Raw genomic sequence first — 14242 nt, forward strand, 5'->3', positions numbered from 1 at the left:
CAGAGATTGTTTGTTGAGCTTGACAAGTGAAATGCTTTTTTTAAAATGTTTTCACAGCAAAAAGTCAGCAAATCCAAGATGGCAGGTTTTTCAGGAAAACCGACCCATTTCACGTTTTCTTGCCACCCAATCAGCGGCCGCGTCCCAATGTGCACGGACCACACAAAAGTCTGCAAATTTTCTGGCAATAGAGGCCAGTCCATGAACAGAACAGCCAATCAGAGGCCAGTCCATGAACCAAGCAGGGAAGTGAGTCCGCGGAGCGGACATAGATATCGCTAATTTGTTTGCCTTATATTTTGGTCGTTTAAAAAAAACTACTAGACGGATTTACACCAAATTAACAAAAGCACACTTTCGGGATGAAGCGGCCGCTCCTGCCGCAAATTTAGTGAAAATCCGTCCAGCGGTTTGGGCTGTAGGCGTGAGCAAAGTTGTTTCCCAATATGTCTATGGGAAAAGGAGAAATTTTGGGACCCCCCTATAACTTTGCCGCCCCTTCACCAAACCTCGCCAGACTTTGCCAGAGTGGGCCATATACTTTTTTTTGCAAAGTTTGGTGGGGATTCGTCCAGGTGGGGCGACGTTATAAGCCGCCCAAAAAGTGCTCTTCTTATGGGTTTAGCAACTTAACCATAACTACATGGCCGCTACCACATTACCATGTAATCTAAAAAGGTACAAGTGATTTAAGGCAAATAAACTCCTGAACTCAAAATATGTAATTAACTTTTTTACAATGAAATGCAGAATTTCCTAACAAATCACAAAGGCATGAAATTGGCCGATTACTTCTCGGGCCTATATATTTCTACATATTTCTACATATTTCTACATTTGTTCATACTGCATACTACTCCCCTTTTAGGTCGCAAAACCTAAAGATGTCCGCTGTCAATGACATCCACTCCCACAAACAATGATCTCCCGCCTTCAGACACAAAGGTGGTAAATAAGCAAAGGGTTCCACTGCAGCACACAAAGGGCCCAATTTACAGAAAAAGTGCAAAGCCCAGTAAACTACTTAGTGCCATAAACCACTTTGCATCTACTTGCGCATTTGAGAATTTTTGCACATTACGTGTATTCATGGATTCAAAAGCACAATGTAACCCAAGGCGCAAATACCCACAACAATCCCTCACGCAAACAAAAACAGTTCCAACTAATAACCTTTGCGCCTACCTTTGCCCCGCCATCCAGCACCCTGGCGAAACTGGGGACCATCCCACTGTAACTCAAGGCAGCACCCCGGCGTAACTGCAGTCCGTGAACCCGTAACTCAAGGCAGCACCCCGGCAAAACTGTGGCCCTTCGCCCTGTAATTCAAGGATGCACCCTGGTGAAACTACGGACCACTGGGGCCGTAACTCAACGCAGCACTGGGGCGAAAATGCGTGCTATCCCCCAGTAACTCAAGGCAGTACCCCAGCGAAATTACAGAACATCAACGCGTAACTCAAGGCAGCACCCCGGTGAAACTGCGGCACGTCAACCCATAACGCAAGGTGACATCATTGTGAAACTGCGTGCCGGTTCCCTGTAACTGAAGGCAACACCCTGGCGAAACTGCATGCCGTCCCTCAGTAGCTCAAGGCAGCACCCCAGCGAAACTGCAGATCGTCAACCCGTAGCTGAAGGTAGCACCCTGGAGAAACTGCGTGCTGTCCCCCGTAAGTCAAGGCAGCACCATGGTGAAACTGTGGCCGTCACCTGTAGTATCAAGGTACCTAAACGAATGGGCTAGATCATGGCAGCCCCCTCAAATTCTGACACCACCCACAACCACCCCTGACCTGCGCCATAACCCCCAGACATCCCTCTCAATGCCTGACACCACCCCCACTGACAACCCCCAGGCAGTCCCCTGCTAGTACACCCCCTAAGCCCCTTAACCTCTGCCCCAACCACCAGACAGCCCCCTGCTAGGACACCCCTCCCACAAACCCCTGACCTCTGCCACAACCCTCAGGCAGCCCCCTCAATTCCTGACACCACCTCCCTTGAACTCAGCCACAACCCCCAGGCAGCCCCCTCAATTCCTGACACCACCCACAAACCCCACTAACCTCCGCCACAAACCCTAGGCAGCCCCCTGCTAGTACACCCCCCTCCCCACACCCCTTGACCTCCACCACAACCCCCAGGCAGCCCCCTGTTAGTACACTCCCCTCTGCACCCCCTGACCTCTGCCACAATCCCCAGGCAGTTCCCTCAAGTCTTGACACCACCCACCACCCTCTGACCTCATCCACAACCCCCAGGTAGCCCCATCAATTCCTGACACCACCCACCACCCCCACTCATCTCTGCCACAACCCCCAGGCAGCCCCCTGCTAGTACACCCCCCCCACACCCCTGTTTCTCCGCCCCCTCAAGTCCTGATACCACCCCCTAATCTCTGCCACAACCCCCAGGCAGCCCCCTCAATTCCTGACACTGCCCACCTCCCCCACTGACCTCCGACACAACACCCAGGCAACCTCCTGCCAGTACACCCCATCCCCACACCCCCTGACCTCTGCCACAACTCCCAAGCAGCCCCCTCAAGTCCTGACATCACTCACCACCGCCCTGACATCCACCACAACCCCCAGGCAGCCCCTGTTAGTGCACGTCCTCTCTGCACCCCCTGACCTCCACCACAACCCTCAGGCAGCCCCCTGCTAGTACACCCCCTCCCATCACCCCCACTGATCTCCGCCACATCCCCCGGGCAGCCCCCTCAAGTCCCTTCACCACCCCCACATCCCTCCGTCCATCACCCCAGGCAGCCCCCTGCCACTCTGCCCCCTATAAGTCCAATGCAGAGCCTCAACATACCTCAACTCCTCTGGCCTCCCTCAACCATGAAGTATACCTGCCACATATCCTCCTCCAACACAATCAACTGTGAGCACTGCTATTGAATCCAGGACTGGAGCATCTTCTATCACTCTCTGGTAGACCACAATCAGCTGCACCTCAACAGGACAGCACACTGTTGCACCTCCTACACTATGGCCACCCCATGTACATATGACATGGTAATGAAATGCAATTTGATATATGTATAGTGCCTTTGTGCCATTGCAATGGCCTCAAAGCACTATAAGTGAATGCCTTTAGAGGGCTGAAGTCCACGGAATCACAGATTTGGCCCAATTATAAAGAATGCCTGGGTGCATTTCAGCCTGTGCATAAGTAGGCAGGTACGGCTAGTGAACAGAGCAGAACAGGCCTGTGTATGGGTGATGTGAATCCTGTCACAGGATGTGCAACTCAGGGAGACTGAAAATGTGTGCTGCTAGACTGAACCATCAATCATGGGGCCCAGCTACATTCCAGTGGAAGACGTAATGCATGAAATGAGAGCAGGTGGTGGGTGATTGCAGATGTGTGCGGGTGGGTGGCCGTAACGTTGGAGGGACACAGCAATCTACCATCTACTGTAAAGGGGGGAATTCAGCCCACCCATCCACAGTGAGGCCACATCTCTCTACAACACACACAATGACCAAACACCCATACCAGTGACTGAAGCGTGGGCACATGCACAATGACAAGCACGTGCCAATGGAGTATCCAAACATTAATAGAGCATGAAGGAACTCAACGTACAATAAAATCAACCCCCAGTAGCAAATGAACAGAGGTGACGGAGCTGTTATCACATACAACAAGCAGGTAAAACATGAAAAACAACTTGAAATACACATGAATGAGTGAGTTCCCATACACAATGAGAAACACCAAACACCATCATCACACATCAACACTACCAACCATATACGCACACCATTACACAGACACTAAAAATGTCACTCCACCAACAACAACACACTGACAATAAACAAGCAGTGCACCTGCACAAGTCCTGGAATAAGAGAAACAGCCATAGTCCACTGTCTGTTGGCCCCACTTCCACATGGGAAACACATGTGCACATGTCAAAGTCAATCCAAAGAATGGCACCATTTCATACGAAAAAACAGAACATAAGAAAACATCCAGCAATGGAGTATAGACTCAACCACAGCAAACAACTCTCACCCACACATTCACACCATGTACACAGTTCAACATGTCTGTATTGCAAAGCACTAATGTAGGCAACCAACACATGTGCATGACTTAGCCTAAAAAAGTTTGAATCCAAAAGCACCTCAACTCCCCACACCTACAAGTCCCCACCCATGGTCATCGAGTATGGATGCCACAACTACCACACACATGTAGCATGCACACACTTCCATCACCAAACATCTCAGTAATAACATGACACACACAGTGAGGCAACCATCCACAGGACTGGCACAAAACATATGTACTGTAAGAACATGATAAAAGAAAAGTAAATGTGTACACAGACAAAGAGGCTGTAAGAAGCGTGGAATGAACAGAATGAAAAGAAGTATTAAAATTGAACTACATACAGTACAATGAAGGGAAGGTTAAGTGTCCAGGGATTAAAAAAAAAAATAATAATAATAATAAAAGAAACCTAATCCTAATGAACTATATTTATTTATTTATTTATTTATTTAATGTGATACAGCGTTATAAAGAACACTTTACACATGATAAATCATAACACAATAACGAATACAAAATGTACCTAGCATTAATTTCCATTATTAAAATCAAAATCACCTATGTAAATTGACAGATAAAATTAAATAAAATCCACGTAGAAAGGCAAATACATTAATGTGGTCAACTAATAATCATACCTTCCAACATACACTTGCATATAACAATGATCCTTATGAACAGTACAAGAGTTCATACAACCGCGCAGTTTCATAGTTAGGCAAGCAGTTGATAGATCTACCTTTACAAAATTCATTCTCTGCATCTAGTTCATGGGACAATTGGTTAGGTAATTAATCAATTATACTAGCTTCACTTACATAACTAATTACGGTCTTGCCACCAAAACCTAAAGTCAAAACGGGTTGCGAAATATTTAATTCAAAACTAAGTCCTCGTGGAGTCACTTTATTCGTTCTCCACTGCTTTTCAGCAACAGACCACACTCTGAATAAGGACATATGTAAACGTACATTTTGCGTATTAATACACTGGCACCAAAAGGTGGATTCTCCAATCGACTCCAAATGGTGTATGAATTTGCCATAATGTTTCATGTAGATCTTTCCCATATTTGGACATTCGGTTAGTACGTGTTTGGCAGATTCGATGACCACTTTGTTCATACATATTCTACAGAATCGTTCATCTTTGGGAATCTGGCGCTCCACACCAACAACAGCCAATACTGGCAAATGGTCGATTCTAAGCAGTAATATAAATCTCCTAAGGTTGGACGATGGACATAGGTTTAAATATTTTTGTGAGCTCTTAAACGTATCCAATACGTTCTGAATAAATTTGTAACTTTTTAGACTGCCAAGATGAACAAAATTTTGATGCCAGTCCCAATAGTGCAAGCTGTTTCCCAAGGTGTCTTTCATGTTGGCAAACTCATCACCCCATTTAGAGGTCCAACCAATGTCCCCAAACAATGTATCCATGCTATTCTTACTGACCACAAAAGTGATGGGTGGAAGGTTTCGAATGAATCTAAACCACTGGCAATTGCTCTGGGCAACCTTCCACACCACCGTTTTTTAGCCCGTCTGCACCATTGCAAAAGGGGACCAGCCATGTGCAAATCAGTCAGCAGCTGCCGCCACCGAAGGTAGCAGCCCAGCCCGAACTGCTAGGCCAGGTCCCCTCTGCACAGAAAACCAAGCAATCTCAGACATGTTCCGGCCTTGTTGGACCTCCTCAGTGAGGTGCAACCTGGTTCCCTGTGGCGCAGCGAGCAAGGGACCCACGTCTGGGCACACCCTCTCTCACAAGGAGAAACAAACTGACCACAAAAGTGATGGGTGTAAGGTTTCGAATGAATCTAAACCACTGGCAATTGCTCTGGGCAACCTTCCACACCACCGTTTTTTAGCCCGTCTGCGCCATTGCAAAAGGGGACCAGCCATGTGCAAATCAGTCAGCAGCTGCCGCCACCGAAGGTAGCAGCCCAGCCCAAACTGCTAGGCCAGGTCCCCTCTGCACAGAAAACCAAGCAATCTCAGACATGTTCCGGCCTTGTTGGACCTCCTCAGTGAGGTGCAACCTGGTTCCCTGTGGCGCAGCGAGCAAGGGACCCACGTCTGGGCACACCCTCTCTCACAAGGAGAAACAAACTGACCACAAAAGTGATGGGTGTAAGGTTTCGAATGAATCTAAACCACTGGCAATTGCTCTGGGCAACCTTCCACACCACCGTTTTTTAGCCCGTCTGCGCCATTGCAAAAGGGGACCAGCCATGTGCAAATCAGTCAGCAGCTGCCGCCACCGAAGGTAGCAGCCCAGCCCGAATTGCTATTCTTATACAGAAGATACTCCTTTTCTTTTCTAATGTCCTCGCCCATACTCTCTAATAGCAGATTTGCTGGGGCATAGAGCGTTTTTACATATAATTTCACCCTCTTCTTCAAAGCCAGTGATGTTAATGAAAGGAGGCCCAACTCCAGTCTTATGATGGCCATAGGAACACACAGTGGCAGCCCGAATAACTTCCTCCAGAACTTTCCTTCGATAATTTGAAGCCACTTCAAGTCAATTCTTATGAGGGTTTCTAATCCATAGATTACCATTGGCACCACACATTGTATATAAAGTTGGTGTGCTCTCCATACAGAATACCTACTCTGTTTACAAGTGAATTGGTGTATTAATGCAGTTAGCTGGCCCGCTTTGTATAGACGTGACTGTATGCAGGAGTAATAATCCCCTTTCACATCGAGCTCCACCCCCAGATATTTATCAGATGGAGTATAAGATATCTCAAGAGCCCTGACATACAGGCGGGGCAAGCTATTTTTCTGCTTGTATACATCATCAGAAGGGTTTTATCATGGTTTATAACCAAGCCATTAGTGTCAGCGTAAAGCCAAAGCTCTTCAGCAGATCTGTGAAGCCCACTGAAGGTATGGTCTAAGATGACTAAGTCATACGTGTATGCTAGTACAGGACAGTGAGTGGAGCCGATTTTAGGGGGACAGTTATCGGCCACCTTGATTGAAAATTAACTATATATATAGGTAGCAGTCTAGTCCTCTCCAATCTCAGATGCCTCCACCAGGGCTGAGTCACATTCCAAGTCCTAATCTTTTAGGTGGGCCTCGTTGTTGTCTGGAGGGCTTGGAGGGTGGCCACCATCTGCCTCTCCGAATCCTCTGCCGACCTGCAAGTATCCTCAAGGATAGCAGCCCGCCTCCTTGCCTGCCTCAGTGCCACTTCAGCCCTGGCCACCATCACCACAGCTTCCCTAGCACGTTGTCTCTTTGCCACCAGCTGCCTCTGGTAGTGTCCAAACACCGAGCATATGGCCTGGAGGGATCCACCGTGTTCATCCTGCCTCACGTGTGCCAAGGGCCTCCTCTCGGTTGAATTGCCTGCAGTAATCTGCCTCCTGACAGTCACCATGCCGCTGCGGATCACTGCAATACACATGCTGTATACAGAAGGAGGTACCTGCAATCATGCATGCCCAAACACAGCACACATACACTGTAGAGAAGTGCACCACTTGAGTACTCAACAGAAGCTTCCAGAAGTCCTTGCCACTCACAGATCTGGGAGTGGAGTCCTGGCTAGAACCTCTCTAGGATCTGCAGCTAGTTAGATGACATCCTTTGGCAGCTCACAGTGTGCACTTCCATGGTGAGATCTGCCTCGAGCTTTACCACCACCTTGGTATGGCTCAGGTCTTGAGGTCCTCCGAGCACTTCCTGACAGTCTTCAGTGAATGGACTGCCGTTCTCCCCCCCCCCCCCCGCGTTGATGGGTTGAAGAGGGCATCATAATTATCCAGGACTTGGTCCACCAGAATGCCAACTTTGATGTTGGTGAAGTTTGCAGCCTTCTACCTTGCTGACAGCGGGGTGCCGATAGATGAAGACAAGGAAGATGATACGGACACGGCAACCCCTGAGTCAGGTGTGGTCTAGCTGGGTCCTGGAAATGTACTGTGAAGCTTTGGTGGATGTGGTACGGAGAGGTGGAAGTCCCAAGATGTACAATGAGGTGGTCACAGGGTGGACACAGGAGAACAGTCAATGTAGAAACAGCAGGCACTTCAAAACAGTGCTGGTGGGCAGCAGAAACTTACACTTGATAAGGCAGCAGCAGAGAGTGAGGTGGGAGGCAGTACAAGGCAGGAAGAGGCAAAGAAAACAACACAGAAGCAGGAACAAGGCTGTATTGTATCCACACATGAGGCAGCATGCAAAACAGAGTAAAGGGCCTTAGCGCATAAGTTACATGCTACGCGCTGCACTCAAGAACGCCTATGCGGCTTATGCAGTATACAGCAATTACGGGATATTTAAGAGGTGCGATGCGCATCACCGGTTGTGCATGAGAAGGTACAAAGACAGAGAGGTTCACCATATGCTGATATGCATTTAGGGGTGCTTTCGCAAGCCGTTGTCTTCATGTAATGTGTATCACATCTTTCTTTTGGGGGTTGCTTGTGCGCATAGGCGTATGTTTATTTTTTTATTGTGAGACTTTCTGAGTATCGCGTACACATTTTTGGGATGCCTCTGCCTAATGCGTAACACTTTCTTTCCCTTTTAGAAGCTTTCTGAGTATCGTGTATACTTTTTTTGGTTTCGGTGTGCCTTGGCGCCTTGCATGACCCCTTATCTACATAGTCCAGGCTTTTATTTCTTTGGTGTGAGATATTATTGTGGGTGCTTTACATTTTGCCTGCACCATGAGTGGGAAGTCTCCAAAAGGGAAAGGGAGAAGACAGGGACGTGGTGAGGACACATGTGCCCCAGCCCCAGGTGGAAGATTTGGTGAGCCTCAGGCCACAGGTGAGCCGGCACCTGAAAGTGGACATGGTGGGAGGCCCAGCACCACCAAGTGTCACTAAAGCCAAGAGGGGACACCCTGCAGAGCAGAAAGAGGCACCACCCCATGATCAGACACAGGTGAAGGATAAGGGGCCGCCGAGGAAGAAGTGATTCACTGATGAGTAGCTTGAAATCCTGACGCCACATGTGACAGAACACCATGTTGAGCTCTACTCCTCGGCAGGCAGCACCCATACTCCCACCCAGCGATTGGGGATGTGGCAGGAGCTCAGGAACCTCATCAACACCTTTGGTGTGGCGAGGCCTGTTTCCAAAGAAGTCTACAAGCGGATGGGCAACCTCCTTTGAAGGAATAAGCAGAAGCTGAGTGGCAACCTGGCCTCTGCCCAGGCCACTTGAGAGGGGCCACCAGAGGGGGAGGAGCTGACTCCATTCAAAGAGGCTGCAAGTGGACTCATCAGCAGTCAGTAGGTTCAAGATGTGGGAGGCATGGACACCTATGTGGACACAACTGGTGAGTGGCATTTGTGTGTATCGTATGTGTAGACAATTATGGGTGACATGCTCATATTTGTGTTGATGTACAGTTGGCTGCAATTAGCACCCATCCATTGCCAATGCATGTTTGCTACCGTGTACACATCTGTCACATGTCCTGCTTTTGGGGAGGGGGTTGTGTGGTTCCCATGCATTGTACAAGTTTGTGTCACAGTACACATCACTGTCTGCTGGCGTTTACAGCTATGCCAGTACGTTAGTGCCAGGCAGTTTCTAGCCAACTCGGTGCCCAGTGGAAAACCCTGCAACGAGCCCCCTGATTGGCCCACATCACTCCCAAGCCACACCTCTGTGTAACACAAAAAAGCATCCTCAATATCAATGATTCATTGCAAAACTAATGGACCCAGTCTCATTGCATTGCACATCAAGTACTTTACGAATGATATCTGATGTGATAACACAGATGTTACCTGCTCTTAGAGAAGGCCTTGCCTGAATGCATTTCCAAGCTGCCTGTACTGACACACTGTGGTGTGACCAGCCTGACGGGGTCTGAGTGCCCACGGACCACTGCCCTGTGTTGCAGGCGTTATGTTCATACATCCTCACTTGAATATATCAAGGGGTGACACTAGACCAACCTTGCGAGTAGATTGCTGATAGAGGGTCATCATTCTAAAGTGTACAGTCTGGTACACTCTATTGTACTGACTCAAGATAAGCCTATGAGAGAGGATAAGCGGATGAATAGCACCAATGAGTGTTCCTGTCTGCTTTGCATTGAATCAACATGCATTTGGAAATTCAAATAATGATCAGAGAGCTCTATATTGAATTCACAAGTCCATAATGAAAAGGTTGTATGTGTGAATCAGTGAATACATGACGTACACATGGCTTGGTGCACACATCACTGTTCACCATGAAACATTCATACTTATTCAGACATCTTAATCAGTTGGATTATGGGATAAAATGGCAGCAACATCAGCCACTCAGATTTATTTGATTTATTTTATTGTTCATTTATAACATGCTTAATACCAGCGAGTGGTTTCTAAGTGCAGGATCAGGATTTGAACCTGTGTTGCACCGTGTTGCCTTGCTTCCAAGACAAACACGTTGCCCATGAGCTATTTTGCCTCCTTAAGGTGAGGGAATAAGGGCTCTGTTGCACCTTGTTTTAGTATTAATGCAGATGATGATGGGCTGGGTCTCAGTCTGAGCAAGTTCAGTCATCAATACAGAAACATCTTCACTGAATAATGTTTATAGACAGGAGCAGATGCCCTACAAGAGACACACATACAGGAGGGAAACCTTTACAGGAGGATCGTACTTCTTACGAATTTTAGCATGACCATTAATGAGCTGATGTAGCATCAAGAACAAAACCGGCTTCTGATACGTTGTATAGGGCCCACATTTCCTTAGCCAGGGCCTCCTCAGGGCTAAGTCCAGCACAAAAGAGCAGGACCATGCTGTATGTAACAGAGCTGCCATTAGCATCTCTTATTAGCCCTGCCCAGCAGCCAGAGAATATCATGAAGTGGCGGTGTAGTAAGGGTGTTCAGCCCAGTGGAGGTTCAATTTGAGGGAACTTCTGTGATTGATTCATGTGTTTAAGTGTGGGAACAGTATGGCACACTCATTTGAGCTGCATCTGTACAGTACACTATTGTATGGACATGTGGCACAGAACCGGCTCAAGGGACAATCATTGGTGCGGTCACACAGTGCCACTGCAAATATAGGGCGTAGCCAGCTCACACAACGTAAAAAGTGATCACACAATGTAAAGTATAACTTTACATTGTGTGAGCTGATAGCGCCCTTTACATCTTGTAAAGCGTCCTTCATTTAATTTAATTCCATATGGCTTTTATTCAACTATTTAATAATTTGCCCAAAAAACATATTATTACAGTTATACTGAGAGGAAATAGTTCAATACATAAATAAAAGAAAAACAGTACATCAGGATACATCCTGTTATCTATCGGATTATACAGCGGGTGAATAAAAACACATGTTCCCATTCTATGAGCCACTAAGCTTACACTTCACACTTATGCAATAAGTGAGGTTACATGAATTCCAATCTATCCTGAATATGGTCCTCCTGTGTTAAAACTAGGAATATAAAAGAACAGGGATATACAGAAGTTCGGAGCCAGAACAGTTATATGACATCTTTATAAGATAAAATACACTGCATGCAATAAACACCTAAGACTTTGGAGGATCAGGAAACACGATAACATCTTCTGCCATTTGTGGCCAGTCCTCACAGGGTGTGCAAAAATAGCAAGAGTGAAATTGTAAATCTACCAGCAGCATCACAGGCTCAAAGGACGAGAACAGTACTACAATATCTTTCCAATACAAAGATTCAATGCACACGGTAGATACCGCACATATACAATTCCAAAATAGTCAATACACAATACAATATTCTACAATGTATATAGCCAATCTTCACTGAATGTGCAAAGGTTGCAGAAACACTTCTGTGAGTCTTTAAGGAGCGTCATGAGGTGCAAAAAGCAATAAAGTGCATGTGTAATTGTGCAAGTTGATGGTTTAGCAGTCGGGATTAAATTTGATTATATTACTCAGAGCCACAGTAGCGATATAAGGTTGTTTATTATCGCCACTTACGGTAATAGGATCTTAATTCCCAAATCCTCCAGCTTTTAGTGTATTTGCTCTTATACACTAGGCCTGATGAATATAGTTTGCTACAAAGAATACTACATTTAAAGCGTCATTCAATGGCTGACAGTCACTCACTAATAGACATTCATTGACTGACAATTTACATGACAGTGTCATGCACAGGGCACAGCCAACTCACAAAATTTAAAGCGACAGCACCTATTCATGAATCGCGCGGGGCGAACAGCAGGGGGCTCACACCCCAGAGAAATCTCACACAGAGTGCTGGTAGACCTGGGGCCGGCACTGATGTAACACATCAGACAGAAACAGTCATATGTGGCATTAAATACAAGAGCAGCACATGGACGCATTGACAAACAGGGGGGTGACTTGGGCAGTGCACTAATCATTGCTGCACACATATAGCATTGATTGTACACGGACTGTGGTGTGCACAGTGACACAATGGACCCTCCTGTCCTAATCAAAATGCAAAGTCACATTGAGGAGTCATTGAGGAGCCATCTGGCAGTGGTTGCAATGCTGTGAAAATGGAGAGTCAATTGATGGTCGAGGGGGTGCATTTAGTACATGCAGCCACTAGAGCACTCTGGCGAGCAAGTATATCAGGTTAAATGTCTTTATACCGATATATTTTTATAAAGAATGAACGTATATTGAATATTTTATAATGAAACATTTTATAGAAGATACACTTTTTTTGGGGGGCAAACCCCCGTTTCCCACCCCTAAAAACCCACCCCAACCATTTCCCAAAAATATTTAAGCCTTTACCCCACCCCTAAATGCATTCTCTATCAAATTTTTCATTATAAAATATCCGATATATGTTCATTCTTTGTAAAATATTCTATATAAAGACTGCATACTGAATATCAGAGTCAACCTTCTCAGGCATGCGCCATATGTAGCTGTGAAGTGATATTCATGGAAAGATTTTGTGCGTGAAATAACAAGACTGGAACATTAGTACATTGCTTAGAGCTTTTTCTGTGTGGCATCTTAATCTTCTTGTCAGAAAGTGTAGATTTGGTCAGCTAAGTGATGCTTTGTGTTGGCCATCAAAATGTAACTGCGTAAATGTCCCTGGGTTTTAAAAACAAAAGCTTGTTGAACGGGCCATCAGTCATGAATTGCCCCCACTTTAAAGGCTCTGTCAACAGTGGCTGTGCAAGTGTGCCATTTAGAGTTCCATGTCTCAGTCTCCTGAAACGCTTGGAAGGCATTTGACTGTGACCAGCCACGTATCTTGTGGGGGGCAATGGTGGTTGGGGATATGATGGCAATTACATTTTGGTTAATCAGATGTGCAGGTCACACTTCCACATGTTGCAACAAGAAGATGTCGGAGTTGGGTATGGGATCACTGATAATGCACAGACCTCTGTCCTTCCACTGATAGGTATCACTGTTACTCATGTGTATGTATGTGCCCTCGCACCCGCAAACCATGAAATGTTGCACATCCTGATATGCCCAGCCGTGACTGCGCATGTCAGTGAATGCCATACATCTGCGATGTACAGCTCACAGTGTGCCCCGTCACAATGTGTGATGGATGTGTGTCCATCGATTATGATGCACATATGCATGTTCTGCAAGGTACTCATGCCTCGAAATGTTGTTGTCTGTCTCTGTGCAGTTGATGATGCCAGCGAAAGCAGAGGTGGAGGAGGAAGACGAGGCAGTCATACAGCAGACCACCAGTAGAGGCCTGGGTGCCGTACGCCAGGAGAATCCACAGGTGCTGCAGACACTCCTCAGTCCGGTTTCCGACTCTTCAAGTGAAGATGCAGAATTAGATGTGGAAGACACAGTGAGGGACATGGAGGGTGCCCCAATGCACTGTCCAGATGGGGCAGTTAAGTCTAAGGAGGTGAGCCAGGAGTCACGGGTCCAGTCAGTGGTAAACCCTGCATCCATTTTGGTTATGACTGCAAGATCGCCTTCACCTGTGTTGGGATCAGGGACTGATGTCCAACGGAGGGTTGCAAACCTGTAGCCAAGGACAGAGGTCCCACTGCAATGGACCTGGACCCCGGGATCCCACCGCCGTCGGCCCTGCACACATGGTGGATGTGTGATTGGGCGCAGCAGATGCTGCACGATACCATCCGACATAGAGAGATCATGCTGGCCCGGGATCTCCATCGACTGGCTGAGGACAGGTCCTCATCAGTTGCCAGGGA

Source organism: Ambystoma mexicanum, chromosome 1q (genome assembly GCF_040938575.1).
Source record: "Ambystoma mexicanum isolate Mex_15411 chromosome 1q, UKY_AmexF1_1, whole genome shotgun sequence".
Classification (NCBI taxonomy): Eukaryota; Metazoa; Chordata; class Amphibia; order Caudata; family Ambystomatidae; genus Ambystoma; species Ambystoma mexicanum.